The sequence below is a fragment of the Solanum pennellii genome, chromosome 3 (assembly GCF_001406875.1).
Source record: "Solanum pennellii chromosome 3, SPENNV200".
In the NCBI taxonomy this organism is placed as follows: Eukaryota; Viridiplantae; Streptophyta; class Magnoliopsida; order Solanales; family Solanaceae; genus Solanum; species Solanum pennellii.
The window spans coordinates 27,114,972-27,122,196 of NC_028639.1; positions in this window are offsets into that span (position 1 = coordinate 27,114,972).

Sequence of the window (7,225 nt, forward strand, 5' to 3'; positions counted from 1 at the left end):
ATGTTATTAGGTCGAAACCTACAATATATTAGTTTGTTACTTCTCTCTAAGAAAGGGATAATACAAACATAACATACCATTCTCAATTTGTACCAAAGTTTGAATTAACCTATATACTTGTAACAAGTATATAAGTTGTCTTCATATTACATTCACATGACATAGTGTGTTTATTCTTCTTTGTAGCATAAACAAAAATTTCAATAGTTTGATCATGGTTATTTTTCATACTTCTTATCATTCTTTAATTTTTTTTATCCTTTTTTTTCTTACTTTATTATTGTTTTCTCTAACATTACTATTTTGTATCCTTTGACTTAATTCTTGCCTTCCCCTTTCGTTTATATATGTTCCATCCATTTTGTTTTTGTTGTTTTATTTTTTACATCCACATTTTCATTCATAAAAAATAAATAAATTAAAGGATTATCTACAAACACAAAATAATTAAAAGTGAATTTTCTTTCACTTTTGATTGTAATTTATAAATGTGTAAAATTTATTTTAAAGAATTTAAAATTCTTTTATATGAATTCATGAAATGATATAAAATAATGAGATAATTTAACCTACATGTTTCAAATCATGATTCATAAGTAAACATGCATACACATTTCAAGATGGTGAATACATGCGAAAATGCTTATAAATATGAAATATTTATGTAAGAAAATAGAAGCAACATATTGTTTGTTTGATTTAACTTACCGATAAAAGAGAGAATGGAAAAATAATTCTTGAGTGGCTTGACTCCATCTTTAATTCACTGATTCACAAGTTATGCTTATCAAATAATCTATAAACATCCCATATATATAATTGTTAACAATTACATTGAAGTTGACAATAATAATGTGAAATAAGTGTCATCAAGATAATTCTTCAGTTCTAAAATGCTTGGACTTCCGCTAAATAACTTTTTATCTTCCACTATCTTTAATACATAATATAATGCACATTTGAATGCCTTAAAACTGATCCCATTTATATCTAGTTTTGTATTTAGTTATTAGAATATATTTTTTATTTTGTACATAAAAAAAGAATATTTAAATGAAGGACAAAATGGTAATTCAACTTTGAGGTTAGGAGCTTCCCACTTATAATAATATATGATATATGATTTGTGGAATTATATCACATATATTATTGTTGTTGTAGTTGTATGTTAGTTTGACAAATTTATTTTGATATGATTTTTTTTTTCGTGTATTCATGTTTTTTTTTTAAAAAATCAAAAAATCTTTCATAATTATTATGAATTTAAAATATAGTCGTTTTATTTTAATTGTTACGATATGAAATGTTGATTTTACCTTAGACCTTTTGAAGGAAAGAAAAAAAAAAGTTAATCATATTATTATTGTGGAGATGATTTTTAAAACAAAGTATCGCTATTGAAAGAAATAATTTTAAAAAAGATCGTTATCCTAATAACGTTTTTTCAGATCAATTTGTGTAAAATGATTGATATAGTATGATTTAATATAGTTTATATTTTATTTTTATCATCATTACAATTTGATCATTGAATTTTTTTATATAATACTATTTAAAATATTCTCTCAAGTACATCTTGTTTATTTTAATTATTAAAAATATTGTATGATTATTGTTAGATTTGTGTTATTATAAGTTATTTTATTTAAATATGGCTAGAAATAAAAAGAGAATCAAGATCTGAAAAACTAAGTTTTTATTTCTTTTTCAACACCAACAAAGATGTCAATTTTTTTTTAAACATCAACGAAAATGTTAATTTTTTATTAAAAAAAAAACATTCAGTTTGAACATCAAAATATGTAATTTTGATTTTTAATAAAATTAACAAGGCCATGGTTTTATTTAAGAAACAACTTTACAAAGAATTGCTTAAATGAGCACTCAACGAGTACAAAATGTGGATTCTACAGTCATTTTTATTATATTTTTATAATTATTCAGTGAGTTATATAATATCTGATGCGATACATATTAATTATAAATATTATTTTACTTTTTTGTTATTTCAATTTAGGTGTTAAGTACATAAATGACTCACTTCTCCATGTGTTAAAAGGTAAATAATGCTCACACACTTTTGTTGGTTGTGCCCCTACCAAGATAAACTTTTCCCTTTGAATCCACTTTTTCTTTGTTGGTACATAATTTGAACTTCATTTAATCGGCTAGATTAAACCCAACTAACAGTTTTTTGACCCTAACATGTGAAAATTTACCACGATTCCAATTCAATAATTTATAAAAATTATTTTAGATCCGTCTCTAACCGTTCTTACCTAGAATTAAAAATCTTCAGTGATTTAGAAATGTGAATATAACACTTTTTAGTAGGAAATGAGTGATTTAGAAATGTGAATATAACACTTTTTAGTAGGAAATGGTTTACCGTTAAACCTTAATATATACATACTAGGTAAGAGTTGCCCGTACAAGCACGGGCCCATTGTTGCAATATTTTGCGAGTTGAATGTGTAATGATAGTGCATTCATGAAGACACGCGTGTGCGCGTATGTATGTATGTATATATATTAACATAATGCTACATTTTGGCCTTTCTTTCAGTATTATTCAGCGCCAGAAAGTATGCCTGGAATAAGAGGAAAAGATGAATTTAGTATAATTATGGGAGGAGTAAATGTGGAGTGTGATTGCAAGATTTAAGTACCTGACAGTTTGCAAGAAATAGCAACAAAATCCACACTGTCAACAACAAAAGTGTCCGCTGAGTAGACGCCAGCCATATTGGAAAAAAGTAATATATACTAGACTGATAACAAAATGAGAAAACTATGAGTTGTTGAAGAAATAGAGCATTAAAAAAATATATGCTAATTTAGTTAGGAATAAGGGGAAGGTTGTCATTCAAATCTAGCTAGGCATATAACTTTGAGGAAACAATATGGGTCCAAAAAAACAAAAGAAAAAGCAAATGGAAGTGTAAATATTGAACAAAATATCAACAAGCATGTGGGTTGTCCATGGACAGTACATCCCGTAAGTCCTTCCAAAGTTGTAAGTCAAGTTACTGAAAAGCAATATGTGAACAATTACGTCTATAATCAATGACAGTTTTAGAGTTAATAAAACATGATACTAGCTAAGCTGTTTTCATTAACAGTTAAGAAACACAACCTCAAGGTATTGTTTATGATCACTAGAGAAAAGATTCATTGGACAAGTTATTAGATACCTATTAAACAAGAAGAAGAAGAATCAATCAGTAGCAGTAGTACTAGCTACTATCATCCAGTCCCCAAACACCAGCCTCGATCACTCGGATATTACATACCTAGCTCATTCACCAAGCCAGTTGAATGGTTGGTATATTGAGGTACATACATTAATAATGTAAAATTTAAAACTTTTAGATGACATGCGCATATGTGTGTTCATGGAAATAGATTTAAGTGGAAGAAGAAGTGGCTCGATCGAGGAAGCACATGATATATACAGAGGATATATATGAAATTGCAGTAAAAATTATGTGTCTCGATGCATCAGATGTCAATCCTACCGTAACAGATTAACTGTCACGACCCAAAATTAGACGTGATGGCACTCACCTTATCCCACCAAGACAAGTCAACCTAAAACTCAACCATTACAATAAAGTTCGGAAATAAAATATAAGTAACTTAATAAAATCCCCAAAACCTGGTAGTCACGTGTACAAGCCTCTAAAGTATTACAATTGATTCAAAAGAAAAACTCAAGTCTCAAATGAACTTGTTTCTAGAATAGAACAAGATCATAATTAAGGAGAAAAAAGTCTGCTGAGATGGAAACAACTACCTCACATATCTCCAAGAAGCCTCGGAAAAGAAGAGAATGACAAGTACAACAAAAATCCAGGCTCATAACCTACAAAAATTTGTAGAAGCAAGGGGTGAGTACCAAACCACACGGTACTCAACAAGTAAACCTCTAAACACAAGCAAAGGGGATGAAATACGGGTACTCCTACCACCCCCAACTGAACCTCCACAACTACAACCTGCATTAAAATCAACCCAACCTAACAGCTCACAGTTTACATAACACGTAGCTCAACAACAACACTTAGACCAATTATGTATCATCAACAACAACACTTCAACAAATTACATATCCTCAACAACATTACTTCAACAAATTATATATCCGCAATAACAAGCTCAATATTGACCAATCACAAGTTCCGCAGAAAGACAATCAGAAGATCAGCAATACACGATATCAAATTCACTAATGATAAATATGTGCAATGCAATGGAATTCAATGTCAAATATAATGATGCATGTCTGACCTAGTGATACACACCCGTTGTCTCTCAGTCCGGGACCCATAGGGGACATATCTATCCATGCATCTGTCGAGGCGCACGACACGACCCTCGATAATAGTAACCATCGCGGCGCGCGATACGTCCCTCGAAATATAGTATCCATCGCGGCGCGCGATACATCCCTCGAAATGGTACATCCTCTTAAGTACTCATTCTTTCTCAATGCACATAACACTTGTCACAACCAATGCCTCATAATAATGCAGATGACAAGTTCACACAAATAATGAGGAGATGAGCATTTTCATAACATTGCACAGTTCACAACCACACAAACATGAAATCACATCAACAATGATTCAACAAGCTTCAACCCTTTATGAACACATCACACAAACAATTAATCACATTGCCTTTTTTTTTTATCCCTTTTTTTTCATCATTAGAATTAATAAATTTAGACAAGTCAACCCATCACCAATCCCATTACTCCCAAACATATACCACAAGGAAATACACGCATTTCATACACTTAACAAGAGTTTAGAAATCCACTTGCCTCAATCAATCAAAAATTCACTCTGAAACTTGAGTCTTCCACTTTTCTTGAGCTTCCAAATCAATGCAATCTATTCACACAATTAATCACTGTAAGATTTGTAATCCAACAATGCCCATATTATAATATGTCTAGCCTAGATTCAAAAACTCACTCACATCTATGGTGAAGTTCCTATGTTTCAAGCCTAGGATTAAGTCTCAATTTTTTCCCAATATCATAAATCTTAAGATATTCACATAATATCATACACCAAAAACTTAATTACATTACCAATCTATCAAAACTTGAATAATAATAATATAATAATAATAAAATCTAAAGAAACAACGAGAAAACACTTACCGTTTCCAAACCTTACATTGAAGCACCCTAGGTTTTTGTATTTACCAATTTAATCATTATTGACTAATAATATGCTAAATCATTACATAATGATTGGCCATCACCCCTTTTTCTCCCTTAAAAAAGACGGCCATACAGTAATATATTTTCAATTCCTCAAACTTTAAACCCATTTGGTTGTTAATCATTTTTTTCTTTAATAATTGACTATACTAATAATAATACAATAATATTATGATATCTTATCATTATATATGTATACAACAGTACAGAGGTTTGAGAGATTACCTGACAAATTTATGTTTTTCATTTTTGTGCCGCCGATGCACAGGTTAGTTTTCTTCCTTCTCTTTATTTCTTTTCTAAATTAATTCTGTATTAAAAGTAGTAATTCTTTTTAACCTATTTTAATATTTCAGACTTGACCCATTATTATTAACAATAAACAAATTATCCACAAATTAATTAACTATTGTTAAATGACTACTCAAAATTATCAAAAATGACCTTTTAGATCCGGGTCATTACATTATCCACCACTAAAAATCATGTTCGTCCTCGAACATAAAAAAGAAGAAGGAAAAATAATCAATGTTATCAAAAACTCAGTTATGACCTATTAGTCGGTGTTCATCTTTGAGTGACTTCTCCTTAAGTCCATTTCATCAAGATCAACTAATGATAAATAAAATTTCGAATCAAACTTTGAAATATCTACAAATTGGGAGTGTTTTTCAAGCCACGGACTAACCCATGGACTTCATCTCAACTCAACCTCATTTTGACCTTAACACAACTATTATGATGAATCTTTACTTCCAAAACTAAGATATCCTTTTAAATAAATAATGGATACAACTAAAAGTGAGCCTGAATCAGCGACCACACACTCATAATGCACATACCATCACATATTTTATCATGATTCCCTTTTCACAACACAATCTTTTCACGAGCCTAAGTTATAAAAATATTTTTTTTAGCATCGGGTACCTATTGAGAAAAAATCAAACTTACCTAACCCAAAGAAGAAAATTATCCAGTAAACACCTAGCAAATGATAAACTCATGCGTATAGAACCTCTAACAACACTATCAAATAACTGTAACTATTCACGGAAGCTCTTCTGTAAGTTTTCATAAGCAAGGTTGTATCTGTAGAGATATTGAGATACTTTAACTATTTCAACAACGCCAAATTTATCATAAATGAAATGACCAAGTCTGTCAAAGGTTCCTACTCTATCAAGAGGACATAAGAGGATCGGTACATCCGATCCACCACTAGGAATTCACCCATAGATGTAAGAAAAAAATGTGGGCATATGCAATGAATCATACTCCAAATCATGTCCGAAACGAAGTAGGTGGTCAACTTAAGAATATACGGTATCAAGGTCGAATAACAATAGATACTTTCTCCATAATTCCCATATCAATATTTTCATTCATCTGACTACATCCCTCAATTTTATTTTATTTAATTTAATTTTTTTTCCACCCAAAATCAACAAGTCTGATCTCCATTACAATTTTACACATGCTGGATTTGCCAAACCCCGCATACTTCTCACAGTACTCCATCAAACCCAACACTCTTAATATTAAAAAATATCATAACCACACCAACCATTTACCTTACTTTCACACTGTCAGTAGTATCACATTCTTCTTAGCAAGCACATTGTAGTCTCCAAGACTTTGAACTATGGTTTCTTATCTTTCCATTGAAGCGTTCCATGATAGATATAAGTCACACCCAAGACCGATAACACTAATTTCAAATCTATATTTCTCCTTTAGGGTAAAATAATTAAGTCACACTTAATGTCAACTTCACCTAAACTTTCACATACCATTTTCAACCACCATCTGTACCATCATTTACCTCATGCAATAACTCAAAGAAACCCTTGATCACTCCAATATTTATGTATACTGTAATCTCATAACCTCTACTCACCATAAAATGCCTATCTAACACATTATAACAATCTATTTTGTCTCGTCAACAAAATACTTTTAATCCCCTCCAATCCTCATTAACCATGT